General features: G+C 36.0%; 1 protein-coding gene and 1 non-coding gene across 2 annotated transcripts in view; one reads left to right on the top strand and one right to left on the bottom strand.

Annotated features, from left to right (window-relative positions):
* Positions 1–22,399, top strand: part of HCN1 (hyperpolarization activated cyclic nucleotide gated potassium channel 1) — a 393,972-nt gene that overhangs the window by 166,340 nt on the left and 205,233 nt on the right. The gene's annotated exons all lie outside the window — the stretch shown is intronic.
* LOC112861772 (U6 spliceosomal RNA) lies at positions 7,219–7,325 on the bottom strand. Its single transcript, XR_003223672.1, has one exon. It is a non-coding gene; the product is annotated as a U6 spliceosomal RNA (small nuclear RNA).

Below are 22,399 nucleotides of genomic sequence, written 5' to 3'. Positions count from 1 at the left end.
CATTTTCCTGCTTGTCTAAGATTAATTGACCATATAGTTATGGGTTCATTTCTCAGTTTTCTATTTGTTCTGTTGATCCATGTGTCTATTTTTGTGCCAGTACCATACTGTTTTGATCACTATAGCTTTGTAACATAACTTGAAGTCCAGAATTGAGACATCTCCAGCTTTGCTTTTCTTTTTCAAAGTTGCTTTAGCTATTTGAGATTTTTGTGGTTCCATACACATTTTAGGATTGTTTGTTCTAGCTCTGTGAAAAATTCTACTGATATTATGATAAGGACTGCATTAAATATGTTATGTAGATTTCTTGGATAGTATAGAAATTTTAACAATATTTGTTCTTCTAATCTATGAGCATGGGATGCTTTTCCATTTATTTGTGTCATTTTTAACTTCTTTCGTTGGTGTTTTATCATTTCAGAGTACAGGTCTTTCACCTCTGTGATTAGGTTTATTTCTGGTATCTTATTGGTTTTGGTACAATTGTAAGTGGGACTGACTTCTTATTTTACTCTCTGCTACTTCATTAATGGTATATAGAAATGCAAAAACATTTCTGAAGAATGGTGTGACATGACTCAGGTTTTAGTGAACTGGCTGCTGTATTGCTAATGGTATAAACATGGGCAGATGCCTGGATTATTGTACTGACACAGGCAATAGATGAGAATGGTTAGGGCCAGGCTATTAGTGGAAGAGGTAGTGAAAGAGGCTAAGGTCTGGATGTATTTTAAAATTAGAACCCTCACTTGGCTTGGATATAAACTGGAAAAGACAGAATGGAACAAAAGGTCATCTCCAGGATTTTTGTTTATATGAGCTTATATCTAGACAAGGAATTAGTTCTTATTTCTAGATTTGTGATTTCCAGGTGAAGGTGCATACTTTCCTGTGCATACACTAGATAATACAGTGGGTGAGAAAGAAAATAAGAGCATTTAAACTATTAGGAAATATAAGAACTACTCCCTGGAAGATTGTTAGCCCTTCACATCCACACACAACACACACACACACACTCACACACACACACACACACACACACACACACACACACACAGACCAGTGCAACTTGACTCCAGCTGGCTTCATACTGGTAAAGAAATTAGTTACAATTATAATATAGTATAATCAGGATTATTTAGTATTTTACTCTGTAAAAGTAGAAATTGCCACTGGGAAGACCCTAATCAACCATCATTTTGCTCTGCTGCCCACTTAGTCATTTGAAACTGCCATCTAATCAAGTTTCAGTTTGCATGTTAAACCTTGTATAATGTTACTCATCATCAATTTATGACATTTTATTCTCCTTGATAACATTTGATTTTATTTTACAGTAACTATTAGGATAGAGAGTATGATACAAAGGGGAAAATTCATCAAAAGAAGAGTTGTGCAGTTATACATGTAGATTTTCTTAAATTCTATAAAAAGTGTCATTAGGAATTTTAATAAAGTGAGGAGAAAATCATGCCACTCCCTACTGAGAATTACTAAGCAAAACAGTGAGTTCACAGAACATAAATTATTTTTTCCAAGTCATTTTCATCTACTAACAGATTGAATTTAAGGTAATATGGCCAAGCTGTTAATTTTAGGATTTATTTATGATTATGCAAACTTTTAGGCTGTATCACCATGGTGACTAATAATGTTTAAATTATGTGCTAAGATCAGACACATTATTGCACAAATGCAATCCAATTTTAAACAAGAATTATAGGTTATTGAAGCTACAATGTGAAATGACAAGTTGATACTTTACCAAATCTAATATCCATTCACCTAATCCAAAAATCCTTCACCCATATGTCTACATAGTACACATTACTTACTATTTTTTTTAATTTTTAATGTTTATTTATTTTGAGAGAGAGCAAGAGAGAGAGAGTGAGTGAGTGTACAAGTAGGGCACAGGCAGAGAGAGAGGGGGACAGAGGATCTGAAGTGGGCTCTGTGCTTACAGCATAGAGAGCCCGATGTGAAACTCGAAATCATGAACCAGGAGATCATGACCTGAGCCGAAGTCGGATTCTTAACAGACTGAGCCACCCAAGTGCCCCTACATATTATGTATTATTTTAGACACTGTGAAAATTGTTTGTGTCCAGGACTGGTAAATAAGAATCTTCATAAATATTTTCTTTTTAATAAACACATTAATTTAAACTTGATTTACAAAATCTTAAAAATTTTAAGTGAATTAATCAATAAGTTTTTACCTGAATCATTGAGTCTTTACACTGTTAAAATCTATCAGAAAAATGGCATAACTTTCTACTTGCTTTAAAATCTGTAGTATGGCCACAACATGATGTAGCATGCCTTAGCTAGAACACATTAATTTTAAAACAAGAAAATTTGCATTCTTCTAAATTGTCCAAATTTTATAATTTTTAAATGTTTACTTATTTATTTTATTTTTTAATATGAAATTTATTGTCAAAGTGGTTTCAATACAACACCCAGGGCTCATCCCAACAGGGCCCTCCTCAGTGCCCATCACCCACTTTCCCCGCCCTCCCACCCCCCATCAACCCTCAGTTTGTTCTCAGTTTTTAAGTTTCTTATGGTTTGGCTCCCTCCTGCTCTAACTTTTTTTTTCCTCCCCCCCCCCCCATGGTCTTCTGTTAAGTTCTCAGCATCCACATAAGAGGGAAAACATATGGGATCTGTCTTTCTCTGTATGACTTATTTCACTTAGCATAACACTCTCCAGTTCCATCCACATTGCTACAAAAGGCCATATTTCATTCTTTCTCATTGCCACGTAGTATTCCATTGTGTATATAAACCACAATTTTTTCATCCATTCATCAGTTGATGGACATTTAGGCTCTTTCCATAATTTGGCTATTGTTGAAAGTGCTGCTATAAACATTGAGGTACAGGTGCCTGTATGCATCAGCACTCCTATATCCCTTGGGTAAATTCCTAGCAGTGCTATTGCTGGTTCAAGGGTAGGTCTATTTTTAATTTTTTGAGGAACCTCCACACTGTTTTCCAGAGTGGCTACACCAGTTTGCATTCCCACCAACAGTGCAAGAGGGTTCCTATTTCTCCACATCCTCTCCAGCATCTATAGTTTCCTGATTCGTTCATTTTGGCCACTCTGACTGGCGTGAGGTGCTATCTCAGTGTGGTTTTGATTTGTATTTCCCTGATGAGGAGTGACATTGAGTATCTTTTCATGTGCCTGTTGGCTATCTGGATGTCTTCTTTAGAGAAGTATCTATTCATGTTTTTGGCCCATTTCTTCACTGGAGTTTTTGTTTTTCGGGTGTGGAGTTTGGTGAGTTCTTTATAGATGTTGGATACCAGCCCTTTGTCTGATATGTCATTGCAAACATCTTTTCCCATTCTGTCACTTACCTTTTAGTTTTGTTGTTTGTTTCCTTTGCAGTGCAGAAGCTTTTTATCTTCATGAGGTCCCAATAGTTCATTTTTGCTTTTAATTCCCTTGCCTTTGGAGATGTGTCAAGTAAGAAATTGCTGCGGCTGAGGTCAGAGAGGTTTTTTTCTGCTTTCTCCCCTAGGGTTTTGATGGTTTCCTGTCTCACATTCAGGTCCTTTATCCATTTTGAGTTCATTTTTGTGAATGGTGTAAGAAAGTGGTCTAGTTTCATTCTTCTGCATGTTGCTGTTCTCCCAGCACCATTTTGTTAAAGAGACTTTTTTCCATTGGATATTCTTTCCTGCTCTGTCAAAGATTAGTTGGCCATACTTTTATGGGTCGAATTCTGGAGTCTCTATTCTATTCCGTTGGTCTATGTGTCTGTTTTTGTGCCAATACCATGATGTCTTGATGATTATAGCTTTGTAGTAGAGGCTAAAGTCGGATTGTGATGCCTCCATCTTTGGTCTTCTTCAATATTACTTTGGCTATTCGGGGTCTTTTGTGGTTCCATACAAATTTTAGGATTGCTTGTTCTAGCTTTGAGAAGAATGCTGGTGCAATTTTGATTGGGATTGCATTGAATGTGTAGATAGCTTTGGGTAGTACTGACATTTTAACAATATTTATTCTTCCAATCCATGAGCACGGAATGTTTTTCCATTTCTTTATATCTTCTTCAATTTCCTTCATAAGCTTTCTATAGTTTTCAGCATACAGATCTTTTACATCTTTGGTTAGGTTTATTCCTAGGTATTTTATGCTTCTTGGTGCAATTGTGAATGGGATCAGTTTCTTTGTCTTTCTGTTGCTTCATTATTAGTGTATAAGAATGCAACTGATTTCTGTACATTAATTTTGTATCCTGCGACTTTGCTGAATTCATGTATCAGTTCTAGCAGACTTTTGGTGGAGTCTATCGGGTTTTCCATGTATAATATCATGTCACCTGAAAAAAGTGAAAGCTTGACTTCATCTTTGCCAGTTTTGATGCCTTTGATTTCCTTTTGTTGTCTGATTGCTGATGCTAGCGCTTCCGACACTATGTCAAACAACAGCAGTGAGAGTGGGCATCCCTGTCGTGTTCCTGATCTCAGGAAAAAAGCTCTCAGTTTTTCCCCGTTGAGGATGATGTTAGCTGTGGGCTTTTCATAAATGGCTTTTATGATGTTTAAGTATGTTCCTTCTATCCCGACTGTCTCGAGGGTTTTTATTAAGAAAGGTTGCTGAATTTTGTCAAAGGCCTTTTTTGCATCGATTGACAGGATCATATGGTTCTTATCTTTTCTTTTATTAATGTGATGTATCATATTGATTGATTTGTGAATGTTGAACCAGCCCTGCATCCCAGGAATGAATCCCACTTGATCATGGTGAATAATTCTTTTCATATGCTGTTGAATTCTATTTGCTAGTATCTTGTTGAGAATTTTTGCATCCATATTCATCAGGGATACTGGCCTGTAGTTCTCTTTCTTTGCTGGGTCTCTGTCTGGTTTGGGAATCAAAGCAATGCTGGCTTCATAGAATGAGTCTGGAAATTTTCCTTCCCTTTCTATTTTTTGGAACAGCTTGAGAAGGATAGGTATTATCTCTGCTTTAAATGTCTGGTAGAATTCCCCAGGGAAGCCATCTGGTCCTGGACACTTATTTGTTAGGAGATTTTTGATAACTGATTCAATTTCTTTGCTGGTTATGGGTCTGTTCAAGTTTTCTATTTCTTCCTGTTTGAGTTTTAGAAGTGTGTGGGTGTTTAGGAATTTGTCCATTTCTTCCAGGTTGTCCAGTTTGTTGGCATATAATTTGTCATAGTATTCCCTGATAATTGCTTGTATTTCTGAGGGATTGGTTGTAATAATTCCATTTTCATTCATTATTTTATCTATTTGGGCCATCTCCCTTTCCTTTTGAGAAGCCTGACTAGAGGTTTATCAATTTTGTTTATTTTTTCAAAAAAACAACTCTTGGTTTCATTGATATGCTCTACAGTTTTTTTTTTTTTTTTTAGATTCTATATTGTTTATTTCTGCTCTGATCTTTATTATTTCTCTTCTTCTGCTGGGTTTGGGGTGTCTTTGCTGTTCTGCTTCTATTTCCTTTAGGTGTGCTGTTATATTTTGTATTTGGGATTTTTCTTTTTTCTGGAGAGAGGCCTGGATTGCAATGTATTTTCCTCTCAGGACTGCCTTCACTGCATTTGGATTGTTGTATTTTCATTTTCATTTGTTTCCATATATTTTTTAATTTCTTCTCTAATTGCCTGGTGGACCCATTCATTCTTTAGTAGGGTGTTCTTTAACCTCCATGCTTTTGGAGGTTTTCCAGACTTTTTCCTGTAGTTGATTTCAAGTTTCATAGCATTGTGGTCTGAAAGTGTACATGGTCTGATCTCAACTCTTTTATACTTATTAAAGTCTGTTTTGTGACCCAGTATGTGATCTATCTTGGAGAATGTTCCATGTGCACTTGAGAAGAAGGTATATTTTGTTTGGCATGCAGAGTTCTAAATATGTCTGTCAAGTCCATCTGATCCAATGTATCATTCAGGGCCCTTGTTTCTTTATTGATCCTGTGTCTAGATGATCTATCCACTGTTGTAAGTGGGGTATTACAGTCACCTGCAATTACCACATTCTCATCAATAAGGTTGCTTATGTTTGTGATTCATTGTTTTATATATTTGGGGGCTCCCATTTCAGGACATAGACATTTATAATTGTTTTCTCTTCCTGATGGATAGACCCTGTAATTATTATATAATGCCCTTCTTCATCTCTTGTTACATCCTTTAATTTAAAGTCTAGTTTGTCTGATATAAGTATGGCTAGTCCAGCTTTCTTTTGATTTCCAGTAGCCTGACAGATAGTTCTCATCCCCTCACTTCCAATCTGAAGGTGTCCTCAGGTCTAAAATGAGTCTCTTGTAGACAACAAATAGATGGGTCTTGTTTGTTTGTTTGTTTGTTTTTTATCCATTCTGATACCCTAGGTTTTTTTGGTTGGAGCATTCAGTCCATTTACATTCAGTGTTATCATAGAAAGATATGGGTTTAGAGTCATTGTGATGTCCTTTGGTTTCATGCTTGGAGTGACGTCTCTGGTACTTTGTGGTCCTTGCAACATTTTGCTCACAGAATCCCCCTTAGGATCTTTTGTAGGGCTGGTTTAGTGGTGATGAATTCCTTCAGTTTTTGTTTGTTTGGGAAAACCTGTATCTCTCCTTCTATTCTGAATGACAGACTTGCTGGATAAAGGATTCTCAGCTGCATATTTTTTCTGTTCATCCCATTGAAGGTTTCCTGCCATTCCTTTCTGGCCTGCAAAGTTTCGGTAGATAGGTCTGCTACTATTCTTATGTGTCTACCTTTGTAAGCTAGAGCGTGTTTATCTCTACCTGCTTTCATAATTTTCTCCTTATCCTTGCAATTTGCCAGTTTCACTATGATATGTCGTGTAGAAGGTCGATTCAAGTTACGTCTGAAGGGAGTTCTCTGTGCCTCTTGGATTTCCATGCCTTTTTCCTTCCCCAGATCAGTGAAGTTGTCAGCTATGATTTGTTCAAGTACACCTTCAGCCCTTTCTCTCTCTTCATCTTCTGGAATTCTTGTTACAGATATTGTTCCATTTGATTGCATTGCTTAGTTCTCTAATTCTCCCCTCATACTTCTGGATTTTTTTTCTTTCTTTTTCTCAGCTTCCTCTTTTTCCATAATTTTACTTTCTAATTCATCTATTGTCTCCTCTGCCTTTCAGTCCATGCTATGGCTGCCTCCATTTTATTTTGCACCTCATTTATAGCAATTTTTAGCTCCTCATGACAAAAATATGGAACACTTCACGAATTTGTATGTCATCCTTGCACAGGCACCATGCTAAATTTCTCTGTATCGTTCCAATTTTAGTATATGTGCTGCCAAAGTGAGCATGTTTATTTATTTAGAGAGAAGAGAGGATGTGAGCAGGGGATGGGCAGGGAGAGAGAGGGAGAAAGAATCCCAAGCAGGCTCTGTTCTGTCAGCACAGAGCTCAAAGTGGGGCTTGAACTAACAACCAGTGAGATCATGACCTGAGCTGAAATCAAGAATTGGATGCTTAACCAAATGAGACACACTGCTGTCCCCAAAATTGCCCCAATTTTGAGTGAATTTATCATTTCTATGAAATATCATCTGTATCACTGTTTATGTTAACATCCATGGCATGATTTTCCCATATTTCAATGGTAGATGTCTATTAACACTATAATATTTTATATAATATGTGTACTACAAAACAGATAACGTAATTGCCAAATATTGACCAATATTTCAAAATTGAAAAATCCAGTGTTTTGTTTTTGCTTGTATGTCTTGGTATGTGCTAGCATTTGTGTGTGTGTGTGTAGCTCTAGAAAAGTTATCAACAGAGTAGGTTGTGAAGAGAAAATGCTAAGGGCACCTGGGTCGCTAATCAGTTAAGCGTCTGACTCTTGATTATGGCTCAGGTCATTGTCTCATGGTTTGTGAGTTTGAGCCTGCATCAGGCTCCATGCTGACAGCACAAGAGCCTCCTTGGAATTGTCTTTTCCTTTCTTTCCTCCCGTCTCTCTCTCTCTCTTTCAAAATAAATAAAATAAACTTAAAAAAAGAGAAAGAAAATACTAAAGGTAAACAAAATATTGGAATTTATGATTGTACATTTTTATGAATTTTTAGAAAGCATATATATTTTAGTCTATAAACTTCTGTTTGTGTAAAAGGAATATATAAAAATGCTGCATTAATAGGGGAAACCATGGCGATAGATACTTTAAAATATCATTTTTGGAAACAAAATAGATTTATTTTGTTAGAGTACAAAATATTCTAGATCATTAGTGGTATTCTGTTATTAAAAATTTTTTACACTTTCAGGTGATCATGAGACCTCATTCCTTTTTTCTGAGTGACTGAAGCGACTAAAATAAATCTCTCTCTCTCTTCCATTCTTTGTCTCTCTCTCTGTCTCTCTCCCTCTGTCTCCCTTTCTCTCTCTCTCTATATATATATATATACATACACATACATACATACACACACATATATGTAAATTAAAATCTATCATTTAATTACAAAGGAGAAATTCAATACTTAGAAAAAGAGAGTCAACTAAACTATAAAAACTCAGTAGACCATGTTCAGTCTCAGTGTATACACAGTGTGGCTAGCAAAATCTTTCATAAAAATCTTTGTGAGAAGTAGTCTACAATTGTTTTGTTATGAAACATAAGAAAGAATAATCCTCTCTCTATTTTACATATAAAATGTGGAGTATTTTATAGGTTATACTGGATTCGAAGTTATGTTAAGTCACATGGAGGTCCCAGCTCAGCCAATCCATTGACCTTTGAGAGCTGTCCATTCTCTAATTGCTTCTCATTCCTCCAAAGGTTGATCTGAGAATAAAAATCCGGTATTGGGGGGGGGGGGGAGGGAGTACTTACAATCTAGAGAGAAATTTACTAAAGTGTAATATAATATTATTATTAAAAAAAATTTTTAGTCTTTATTTGTTTTTGAGAGAGAGAGAGACAGAGTGTGAGTTGGGGAGGAGCAGAGAGAGAGGGAGACACAGAATCCGAAGCTGGCTCCAGACTCCAAGCTGTCAGCACAGAGCCCGACACAGGGCTCGAACTCACGAGCTATCAGATTGTGACCTGAGCCAAAGTCGGACGCTCAACCAACTGAGCCACCCAGGTGCCCCTGTAATATTATTTTAAAAATAGAGAACAATTGCTGGCAACCCTAGAGTCCCGCAGTTTTAGGAAAAGAACTTGGCATGCACAGATAGAAAGGGTTTTACTTCAAAACACATATTCTTTCATTTAAAGAAGTCAAAGGACGTGTCAAACCTTGGTTGAGCTTATTTGTCAAACCTACTGAATATTTTTTTTCTAGGGCTTGTACTTCTCATACTGAAGGGGCTCTTTTAAGAAATGCTTTCTGGTTAAATATGGGTTAGATGCTCTTCGTGGTTCCTAGGTATCATATGAGAGAGTAGCTGGTCGGACGCTCATTATGGCCCAATGGTAGGTATCAGAAGTTATCAACTGCTGTGTAGTATGATTCCAGTGCCCAGAAATTCGGTGATAGTCTAAAATTTTCAGGAGAAGAGGTGAGATCAATTTAAATGTTTTCTTGGTTTGTTATAATTGGTTACATATATCTAACTTCTGACAAAATGTTCTAAGTGTCAACATGGCAAAGCTATTTTATTTGTATGTAGGCAGTGCTTATTAATCATCCAGAAGGCCTGTGTCAGATCTTGGGATGGGTGAAAAAACAAATAATTTAAGCCTCACTTTCTCTACTTTCTTACCTTCTTATAGACTCACTGTAACATTTCTCTAAGAAATACAATTTTAATCCATAAAGCATTTGTGTATATTAGTTTCTTTGTTTGTTCCTCACAATATGCCTTTGATTTTCCCAGCTGACATGAGACCCAAAGGGTCAGAACTATGTTATTCAGAATAATCCATGGCCAAGCACATGTCTTATAATGGCACCCGTTAAATATTGGAGGAATGAAAGAATTAATGAACAAACGAATGAGCTCACAGGATGTCAAAAAGTTCAAGGAAGTTAAGCAACTTACCAAGTGACCAGAGAGGCTGTGAACAGGAGGCATAGGGTTGGATAGGGTGAATATCTGAGCACACAGAAGATAGGCTAAAGGCCCCTGAAAAACAAGTCCCAGACACAGTTTCAGAAGAATTAGGATAAAATCCCCAAAGTCTTATGTATTATTTGGAGCATGGGTAACATTTTGTGCAAACCTTGTACGACATCAAGAGATAAATTTAAGAATGATTTTGGGTAAGGTTTTACATGGCAAGGCTTACTAGATAAGAGTTAGCCTATATACTTTTCTAGAAATAAAAAGTGACTTCAAAATATGTATCTCAAATAATATTTTAGAGTTCTGGGGCAATGTATGCTGATTTGTGATTTTCACATATAGACCAGTGTTATGGTTGAAACTTGTTGAAAAATGGCTCAGTGAAAAGGATGGTGGAAGCCAAACCCCAGTAAGTTCAGGTGAAAATGGTTTCTTATAGAAAAGGTTCGGAAGGCAGAGAAGCCAAGGGTGGGTATGTGGACGATATGACAGAGGCTTTCTGTTGAAGATGGAAGATCCTTGAATAAGCTCATATGTGTAGTAGCCACTTGAGAAGGAAAAGGGAGTGTAACAGGCTAGGCAAAGAATGATTGGTAGAGAAAGGTCAAGTGTAAATAGGAAAGGATGGGATTGATTCTAGGGCAAAGTATATATACCTCTATATATTGGATGAATATATACCAATATATATACCTCTATATATTGGATGAAAGGAGAGGTTCCTCTTCCACTGAGAAAAGAGTATGAATAGTAAGAAATTTGGTTATTAAACAACTTAATAATGATGGTTATGTCAGCAACAGCAGGGACCACTGGGGAGGAGGGATAACGAATGGGTAGGGGCTGACTGGGAATTGTAGCATCACAATTTGTTTCTGAGAAGAAAATAACAAAATCCTTTTGTTGTTGGTGTTAGAATGCTGAGAAGGAGGAAGACCCAAGGAGGCTAGAAGAAAATGCAAAAGTTTGAAATAACTGTTTAGGAATAAGTAATATTTTTGTATGTATTAAGTAAAGTAGCTGTGACCTCTACACTTGTCAGGCATCACTGAGGGACCAACCAATTCTGAAAAGCATGAATTCATGGTTAATCTATAAGCAAGGCCAATTCCAACATGGTCTGATTCCTGACTACGCATATCTTACACATTTATTTCTTTGTCCCTGCACTGTTGGAATTCTATGATCTAGTTCTACTGAATTTCCTTACAGTTTCCAAATGAGCAATTCTCTCTCATACTTTCATGCTGCTCCCTGTGTTTCAAATTTTCTTTTTGCCATGTTTCATCTATTTAGCTTTCATGCTTCAAGATACTATTCCATGTCTCATCAGTTTCTGAAACTTCTTGAGATTAGGGAGCATATCTTGGTGCACTCATCACAAAGAGTGCCCGGCACATAACAGGTTGATGCATCGTAGGCTCATCATACCACAATATTTTGTGCCTTGATTGGAGAAATTTAAGCTGGTTGCCTTAGGGGTGGTGGACACTTCAATCACTGATTGTTGGGCCTTACTCCTTGTGTATATATTTGATTTCTCCTTTAATACTGTGGGAGATGCATGGGATTTCTGAAGAATCACCTAACTTCTATAGCCCTGCAGGCATTGTACACTTGTCAAGCTATTTATTATCAGAAAAAAACACTTTTTTTTTAGAATTGGTCCAAATATGACTTCATTTTCCTATTACAGTTCTTTAGGAATTCCCCACTATTGCTTCCAGAATAAAATCTAAATGCTATTTGGTGAGTTCCATAGCTTTTCACTTCAGCCTCTCTTTTCATTCATAGGGCTAATATTTTTCTTAAATGCCCTGGCTTCTCATCACACAAAATTGACTTTCCCTCAAAATACAATGGCATTTCATATCTCAGAAACTTGATGCTATGCCTCAGCCTTATTCTCTGTGAAATCCTACTTTAAACTGCAACTCAAATAAAATATCTTACTCTGTGAAGCCCATAGGCAACGTCGCTCACTCTTCTCAACTCAAGGTTAATTATTCCCTTTTAGGGAAGATCTTAGGGCCTTACCTATGTCAGAATCAATTAGGTATATGTCAGGCTTTCCGAAAACATCATTACATATTTGAGGGCAAAGATGTAATATGATTTGTTTTTGTTGCAAGCATTCAGTACCTGGTGAATTGTATAATAAAGCTTTAAGGCTAGAGGTTCTAACCCAAACCTTTGACATGAGCTTTGAATGGTTACAGCTCCTTAATTTCTTTATAGAATATGGTTCACAACACTTAGTGTCAAATCATAGACTAAATGAAAATACTTGAACATTAAGCATAGGGATAGATGGAGGAATCACGGTAGCTGGGATGTTATTTATCACACACTTATAGGGTTCTGGATACTTTCCCCAGTATTCTCTAACTTGCCACATCATTTTCAAGCAAAATAGAACTGTGACCCTTGGAGTCTCTCAAGTTCTTTCATTTTCCCCATGTGAAAGTATTACAGCAGATTTTAAAGATCAATTTTTATGAACTCTGATAAACCCCAAGAGCCTTTTAATCTCTTTTATGATAATATGGAAAAGCGCCATGTCTTTTAAAGTAATATTATCCACAATTCAATGAAAGTACAACTGACTTGTATTATTTTTATATTACAACAGGTTATAAACTGTCTCTGCCCTTTGATTGATACGACTTGCTGTAACATGAGAAAATTAAATATTTTTGTTCAGTTTTCCTCAATGCAAAATAGTCTTTGTCTTTTAATAAATACATATTGACTTACTGTTAAGTGCCTTTTAGTGTTTAAGTGCTTAGGATCCTTCTGTGAAAAAAAGAGAAAAAATGTTCCCATTCCTATGAAGTTTCTATTTTATGGAGAGGCATACAGAAATAAACACAATAAAAAGTAAATTACATAATATTATGAAATCACAAGTTTTATGTAAAAGAAAAAAAAAAAGGAAAAGCAAGGTAAGAGGATCAGGAGTGTGAGAGCATGGGTGTTGGGTAGTGTTGGGAGAAAGCAGTTTGTAGTAATAGGCCAGGTGGTTAGGGAAGGCCTCAGTGAAATGAAACTTTGAGCCAAGGCTTAAATAAGGGATAATGGCAGATGTTGTTGGTAAGTCTTATGGTTTCATCCAAATTTAGACAATCCTTATTTAATACATGTTACATACTCTCCAGCCAAGATTACTATATTCACAGACCGTCTTCTCATAAGTATAAAAATTAGTTGTGTTCTATCATTTCAAAATAGCAAAAGCCAAATTAGTATTTCCAGTTCAAGACCTGTGTTTCTTCTCTGTCACCCTATTTTCCTAGAAAAAAAATCAGAAAATGCCCTTGTGCGTGTACATATATCTTTTAAAAGTCATTGATGGCAACAGATTTTCATGTTTGAGATGTTCACATTAGGGAAAAGCTCTGACAGAATATGCCTTTTGATTTTGAAATGGCCTAGATATATCAAAAACAGTGATTGGGCCACCATACATTGCTCTAACCAAAAGGATTTATAGAGCTGATTCTGCACAATTTCCATCCTCTTACTGACCTTTTAAATGTACTATGCTGTTATCAAAAATGTATTTGATATTGAACAAGAAATATTTTTAAGAAAGCCTGAGTGTGAGTCACTACATAAAACTTTTATTCATGTCTAAACTCACAAAGTGCAAAGCATGGCAAAAAATGTATACTCACCATTTTCAAAATCTTAAACATCTACTGATATTACACACTAGAGTTTCATTTTAAGTACATTATTTAGAAACATTTTTCAGTACTGTTGAACAGTCTGTGGACAAGGACCTAAAGATATTAATGTAGTGACATTATCATTCCAACTTATTTTGGCATTAGGTAGAAGAATGTTCAAAGTTTTAATATATCTTTTACAATTGTACAGCTTAAGAAAGTAAGAAACAATTACTGATAAAGGAAATGTGAGATGCCTGATGAATTCAAAGGGAACACAAATGGAAATATAAAAGAGATAATAATTAAAAGTAGACAGCAGAGATTGGCCTTTGGACAACTAGGATAATTGTGAATATCTGTACATAGATAATTTGACTGTTTACTGCCATTTATTGTGTTCATATTTGAAGATTTATATAAATTACCCTTTAATTTAAAAATGGAAAGATTTTAACTGTATATACACAAATATAATTTTATATGTATGTATATAGATAGATATATATATTCCTATACTATATCATTTCTTATAATAATATACCTTTACAATAGTCCTAAAATATTTCACTTAAGTTACACATTAAAGATTTTGATGAGAAATAATTGTCATACATGGAGATAAGTCCTGTATTTAGGCTGTGCTACATAACTATAGTAAGATAATTAATTCTTCATCATTTATTTGTTAGAGTTTCATTTTGTTTTTTAATAGCTTTGTTACTGATTTTATTGAATGGCTTCAAAATTCACCTTGGGTGTGTGTCATCAATGATAGACGATGATAATTCCCACATGAAGTATGGAGATACAGCTAGTGCAACAACTTTTGATGGTGTATAATTCTGGATACATCCCTGAGGGGTGCATCTTTTATTTAACATCACATGTAATATTTATCTTTTATATGATTCTTAGCAGAATAGTTCCCTGTGATGTTGCTTCAAAACCAAGGTTTTAGCAATAAACAGAATGGATTTGAAATATGGTTCCACTTCTTCCAGCTTGGATAAAATTTAGTTAAATTACCTAATTTCCGTAACTCTTCGATTACTCATATGTGAAATGGAGATAATTGGATAACAATCTTGATGCTCTTTGAGGGTTAAATGTAAGCACTTAGAATTAATCAATATATAATAGCTATGATTCATCGTATTACAAAATCCATGTAGCAGCATAATTTCCAAATCTGTTTCTGATGACAGGGAATTAGCTGATGCTATCTGTCCACACTCGTCTGTTACCAATCTTTATCTTCTGCACCAGGAATGAGAATACAGCTCCCTGATTTAGGAATACTTAATCTTGACCTTTTGGATCTTCCCTGGTGTACAAAAGTGAGAACCACAGCACTATTGTCTTTTGCCAACTTTCTTCTTTTCTAACCATAAATTTTATTTTTCTCTAAGTATGTGAATTATTTCCTTTTGACTTTTCTATGGAAAAATAGAGGTGATCCTTTTAGAAAAGATAAATTACAAATTAATCCCTATTCTATGGCATTATTGAATTGCTGGTTTAGTTAAAATATAAATACTTCCCTTCTTACATTTTTGTTTTTATAGCTTTAAAATTAACCTAAGTCTAAAGTGGAAACATATATATATAAATACTTCCCTATTGCACAAGTTGTTGAAAATTTATAAAATAGAAATTATTTGCAGTGATTCAAACACGATGGAAACAATTTTATTGCTTAGTCATAATTTTTAAGAAGACAAAAATTTCACATTGTCATTGTTGTCTGTACTTTCATTTTCATAGTAATCTCCTCAAATTTTTAATTGGACATCCAAGAGGGGAGACAAATCAGAAAACTGGGGACGTTAAGGAAGGGAAAGAACGTGCTTTTCATTCCGAGTTTAACAGTATCGACAGTCATATGCCTTAAGTAAAAAGAACTGGAATAAAGCGTGCATGGGAGATATTTACATGCCATGAAGTCATCACTTACTTGAAGTAAACTAATTATTTGAAAGCCTGCATTGAAGTACAAACCAATCAATTGCTCTTGGATATTTTCCTGGAACAGTATTTTTTTTTTTCCATTAACAAATGTAGTAAGTGATAACATAAGGAAGCTAAACAGAAAACTACCATATCTGAGTGAAATCTATTAGGAAAATAGGGCATATGTATGGGTAATAGATTTACCGAAATTGAGTTTTGGCCATGACTCAAAAGGCCAGGCTTAACAGTTGCCAGATTGCCACCTGTGCCCTATATACCACAGGTGTTCAGGCCTTCAGAACAGCTCTTCTTCCTAATGATTTCTAGGCCAGCAGTGCTCCCACACACCCAGCATGAACTCATGCATTGAATCGATACTCACTTCTGGACATTGACATTCACCTTGACTTTGAACACTTTCTAATGTCCTTTTTAAAAGTAATAACATAATAAAAGTACAAGCTCTGTAGCAGTTAGAATCAGGTTCAGCTATTCTTATTAGAGATCCAAAATAACAACTAAAGTCCGGGTGTTAGATGGCAGCTTTGGGGTCATCAGGGACCCAGGCCATTGTTTCTCTCTTTTCCATCAACCTTAACCTGTGGCTTCCATTGTCAGGGTTACATTATAATCACAATTTGGCTGCTGGAGCCCTCACCTCCATGACCTCATTTTAAAAGAAGGAAGAGCAAAAGGTGACTCCCCTCTTTGGGCCACTCCCCTTTCCTTCTTAAAAAGCTTTCTTGGAAGCCCCAGTGAAGTACTTCTGTTTATATTTTATTGCCTACTTCTATCTATGAGGGAGCCTGAAAAATGCAATATGTAAGTAGAAACATTTCTGACACTATCAATATAAAGTTACTTTAAAGAAGAAAGGGTGAAGGGCTATTGGATAGGCAGCCTGGAGTTTCTGCCACACCCTTTTATGTTTAAACTAGATCAATTATCTAAGGATGTTTCAGCCAATTGGTAGAGCTAGTAGTATTTATATATGTCCATCTATATCTCTATATCTATATCTATATCTCTATATAGAGATGTAGATATATCTATATAGAGATATAGATATATGTTCTATAGATAGATATGCATCTATCTATATATGTTCTATAGATATAGATATATCTATCTATACCTATATATGTTCTATAGATATAGATATAGATATATAGGTATAGATAGATAGATAGATATAATCTAGTAGCTTATATAAATCTAGTAGCTTATATGTAGTTTATTTACAGCTATAACTTTTATATAGATGTGCCTTAGATGAGGGATACCATACATACATCCGTAATGTTCAGAGTTTAGTTTGCATAAGAACATAATGAAGATAGGGGCGCCTGGGGGGCTCAGTTGGTTGGGCGTCTGACTTTGGCTCAGGTCATGATCTCACGGCTTGTGAGTTCAAGCCCCACGTCGGGCTCTGTGCTGACAGCCCAGAGCCTGGAGCCTGCTTTGGGTTCTGTGTCTCCCTCTATCTTTGCCCCTTTCCTGCTCATGCTCTGTCTCTCTCTGTCTCAAAAATAAATAAAAACATTAAAAAAAAAAAAGAACATAATGAAGATTTGTATAAAATACAGCTCCCAGAGATTCTGGTTCCATAGGCTGGCAAAGCTCAGAAATCTTTTTGGAAGTTCCTGAATGATCTTAGAATTGTTGATGGCCCCCCAGCTGCGTTGCTATGGAAAGCCTTCTTTTAGATATTTCTCAACAGTGCCAAGTCCAGAATTTCTGTGGAGATTAAGAGTGGGAACATCTTGAAGTCCCCTTCATGGGTATAGAGTGTTGGCTGCTGCAGAAGCAAAGAGTTTTCCATAAAATTTAGAACACACCTCTAGTCCACATCAAAGAATTGGGCAGGTGCAGTTTATGGGTGGGGAGCATGAACCCTCTTTCCTGCCATTTGGTGCTGTCACTGTGAATCTTGCTTACCTTCTAATTCTAGACATTACAGCACATGAGAAATAAATCTCTGAAACACTTCAAACTCAGTCTTTGTTCTCTCTCTCTTTTTACCTTTCTGAGGTTCTTAATACTAGTAGAGTCACCATTTAATTTCTCAGATGAGTGATAGCAAGAGAAGAAAGAACAGGTTGATCGACTGAAGAGAAAACCAAGTCAATAACAATCCTAACCAAGCTAACTATCCAAATTACAGCTGGTAACAGACAAAAGGTAGATTCATACCTGGATCTGACTTCAAAGCCATGTTCCTTTGACTCTGCCATACTTACTGATTCTTCTGTGGGAGAAGGAGGAAGACAAAACCAAAAACCTGATAGTCCCCTTCACCCTCCCTCAACCAGACTGTGCCAGTCTCTTAACTCGTTGGTATAACAAGAAAGGAGGAGGTTGCAAAAGGAAAATGGAATAGGTCATAGGGCAGGGAGCCAGAAACTAATGCCAGTCTCATAAACATGCCTCCCCAAGAGAGTTCTCATCTCACTGTTCCCTTCAAGCGCTTGCTTCATTCATATCCCAGATTATTTCCTTTAAACTTCCACTGCCATGTCAGTGTTCCTTCCACTTCTCACACCTCCAGGCAGCACGCAACCACAGCTTTTAATCATGGGCTCAAATCAATCTTCGTTCTTCTCCAACCTCTGTCACCTTCTCCTAACCCCTTCCAGAGCTGATCCTAATTTGTTCCATCATTCTGGGTTCATTCTTGCTTGCTTTCCATCTTACTGAGGTATGAGAAAATACAAATAAATGATATATAACCAGATTGATATTTAGCTTTAAACATTTATTAGAAGAATCATTGAAATCCAACTTGTTTAAATCCCTCATTTTTCTCACCAGAGAACAAGGTGGTGTATACATCCATGTTGGCGCTCATGATAGACGTCAATAGCCATTGATACTAATTCCACTTCTGCTACCACATGGACCAAATTGTTCTCACGTTGGTCTCCTGATGGGCTGGATCAACACCAGGTGGTGCTTTGCTGCTCTGTTGACATTTCTCTTATGTTTATCCTTTTTATACTTGGTCTCTCACGTAGCTCTTAGTGAATCATTAGATGTTAGGAAGGCAGCATAGCATGGCTATTAAACTCTTTCCTCTGTCATTAACCAACTGCATAAATTTGTGGACATTATTTAAACTTTGAGCCTTGGATTCAAATATTAGAAAATTAGAACTACCAGATTAGCGTTTTCTGAATAGGTAGAAAGATAACTCACAAAACCCAGTTGGCAGCTATATTACAAGATGCTATCCCCATACCAATTTTGTGATTTTACTAAGATCTTCTAAAGGTGGCATTTAATCCAGTGTTTCTAATGTTGCAGGTCTCTCTTAATTGGCTTCCTGACAGGGTGTACTGACAGAAAAAAAAAAAAAAAAATTCAGGGCACGATCCCTCAAGACTGAGTTAGGAAATGTGCTGTTAATGACATTGAATAGAATCACACTCAAGTTTAAAAACTTACTCTACTTTGTCCCTGGAATTTCTTGACCTTCACAGAAAGTTTTATGTTCATTGCAGGAATTGCCAAGGGGTTAAGGCATGATCTCTGTCCTTCCTTCTCATTTGAGACTCTCCGTTCCAGAGCAAAGCACCAGTTTCGACACGTCCATCCTTTCTTTCTCTGAAGGCTGAGAGGCCTTGGTGTAAATGTTGTCTCTCCCAGCTGGTTCTGGCATGCCCAGACTTGTCAGAGTTTTCAGTAGGTATTAAGCTCCATCCACCTTTGGCACTTCATTATTTAAAGCATATGTATTACTGGCTAGAGATATGCCAAGTGATTACAATGTAGGGAAAAATGTAAACTGTTTATTTTAAAAATTGGAATACAAAATACTAGCACATGAAAACTACAGAGTGAAAGTTCAGAGGGACAAGAGAGAAACCACTGAAGAACTTTTGTATTCTAATTGGCCACATGGAAGAGATGCTAAACCTTGAAGAATGAGCAGGCGTTTAGTAAGTGACGTTCAGTGATGTGGATTTTCACAAAGGTGAAAAGGTACAATATAGCTTGGGAAGGTGTAAGAAGTTGTGTGAGAATACAAATAACTTAGTCATAAGAAAAGAGTACAGGTAAGAGTTTATTTCCACACTTTGGGAATGGAGACACGAGCTGCTCAAATCATAAACTAGAATGATTTATTTAATCCAGGAGAGAATGCTAAGTCATGGGAGCCAGGGGATCATTTGACTAGAGATATGTTTTAGGAAGTTAATCTATCATTGATTCTGCCATTGATTTTCAGAAAATATTGGGGTAAAAGATATGAGAGTGTAAGCTGACCAGTTAAAAATATAAGCTAATTGCAAAGGAGGAGGACTTTTGCTTTTTATTCTACATGTTTCTGTACTGTTTCAACTTTTATAAAGGGAATGTGTTTGTGTATTATTTGTGTATTTCCAACATTTAGCAGAGACTAACAGAAAAGCAGAACAAACAAAAAGGAAATATTTCACAGTTATCTCCATGATTTTCAACCTAGCACTGGCTGAAGAGGTACCATAGAATTAAGTTATAAATAGGATGCCAATAATTTTAATTTAAAAGTAATAAAAGGGTCGGCCCTGGGTAGCTCAGTTGGTTAAGTTTCCGACTCTTGATTTTGCCTGGGGTCATGATCTCATGATATGTGAGATCAAGCCCACATCACTTGGGATTCTCTCACTCTCTCTCTCTCTCTCTCTCTCTCTCTGCCCCTCACCTGTTCGTGTGTGTGTGTGTGTGTGTGTGTGAATGCTCGCTCTCTCTTTCTATCAAAATAAATAAATAAACTTGAAAAAAGTAAAAATAATGAATGGAGATTCACTTAGTATTATGCTCTCTACTCCATACGTGCTGTTGAAAATGGCAATATTTCATTCTCTTTTATGATTAATATTCCATTATGTGTGTGTGGAGATATAATATATAATATATATATATATATATATAATATATATATATATATATATATATATATATATATATATATAAATCTTCTTTATTCTTTCATCAGTTGGTGGATACTTTGGCTGTTTCCATAATTTGGCTGTTGTCAATAATGCTTCTATAAACATCGGATTCATGTATCCCTATGAATTAATATTTTTGTATTCTTTGGGTAATACCTAGTAGTGCAATTGCTGGATCATAGGGTAGTTCTACTATTAACTCTTTGAGGAAACTCCATACTGTTTCCCAGAGTGGCTGTACCAGTTTGCACTCCGACCAAGAGTGCAAGAGTGGTCCCCTTTCTCCACATCCTCGCCAACATCTGTTATTTCTTGTGCTGTTGATTTTAGGGATTCTGACAGATGTGAGGTGATATCTTATTGTGGTTTTGATTTGCATTTCCCTGATGATGAGTGATGTTGAGCATCTTTGCCTGTGTCGGTTGGCCAGCTATATGTCCTCTTTCGAGAAATGTCTGTTTGTGTCTTCTGCCCATTTTTTAATTGGATTGTTTGTTTTGGGGGTGTTGAATTCTATAAATTCTTTATATATTTTTGATACTAACCTTTTATTGGGTATGTAATTTGCAAATACTTTCCCCCATTCAGCAGGTTATATTTAATTTTGTTATTTCCTTTGCTGTGCAGAAGCTTTTTATTTTGATGTAGTCCCAACAGTTTATTTTTGTCTTTATTTCTCTTGCCTCAGGAGACATACCTAGAAAAATGTTGCTTGGCCATTGTCAGCAATTATTGCGCTCTTCCAGGATTTTTATGGTTTTGGGTCTCGCATTTAGACCATTTTGAGTTTATTTTTGTATATGGTATAAGAAAGTGGTCCAGTTTCACTCTTTTGCATGTAGCTGTCCAGTTTTCCCAACATCATTTGTTGAAGATGCTACCTTTTTCTGATTTCATATTCTTGCCTCTTTTGTCAAAGATTAATTGACCATGGAGCTGTAGGTTTGTTTCTGGGCTTTATATCCTGTTCTGTTGATCTATGTGTCTATTTTTGTACCAGTGCCATACTGCTTTGACTACTACCTCTTCTTAGTATAACTTGAAATCTGGAATTGTGATACTTCCAGCTTTGTTTTCCTTTTGTAAGGTTGTTTTGCCTATTCAGGATCTTTTGTTGTTCCATAGAAATTTTAGGATCGCTTGTTCTAGTTCTGTGAAAAATGCTGTTGGTATTTCGATAGGGATTGCATTAAACCTGAGATTGCTTTGGGTTGATGTCCATACAGACATTTTAACAACATTTGTTCTTGCAATCCATGAGCATGCAATGTCTTTCCATTTGTTTGTGTCACTTTCAGTTTCTTTCATCAGTTTTGTAGTATTCAGAGTATAGAGCTTTCATCTCTTTGATTAAGTTTATATCTGGGTATTTTATTATTTTTACTAAAATTGTGAATGGGATTGCTTTCTTAATTTCTCTTTCTATTGCCTCATTATTGGTTTATACAAATGCCACAGATTTCTGTACATTGACTTTGTATCCTATGACTTTACTGAATTCATTTATCAGTCCTACTAGTTTTTTGGTCTAGTCTTTAGAATTTTCTATATATGATATCACGTCATCTGCAAATAGTAAAAGTTTTATTTCTTCCATATCAATTTGGATGTCTTTTGTTTCTTTCTCTTGTTTGATTGCTGTGGCTAGGACTTCCAGTACTATGTTGAATAAAAAGTGGTGAGGGTGGATATCCTTGGCTTGTTCCAGATCTTAAAGGGAAAGCTTTCAGTTTTTCACCATTGAGTATGATGTTAGCTGTAGGTTTTTCATATATGGCCTTTATTATGTTGAGATATGTTCTA

The sequence above is a fragment of the Puma concolor genome, chromosome A1, assembly GCF_028749965.1.
Source record: "Puma concolor isolate L17-30 chromosome A1, mPumCon1.1.hap2, whole genome shotgun sequence".
NCBI lineage: Eukaryota > Metazoa > Chordata > Mammalia > Carnivora > Felidae > Puma > Puma concolor.
Note: the sequence above shows the minus strand (reverse complement) of the source record. Positions and strands in the feature narration are given on the sequence as shown.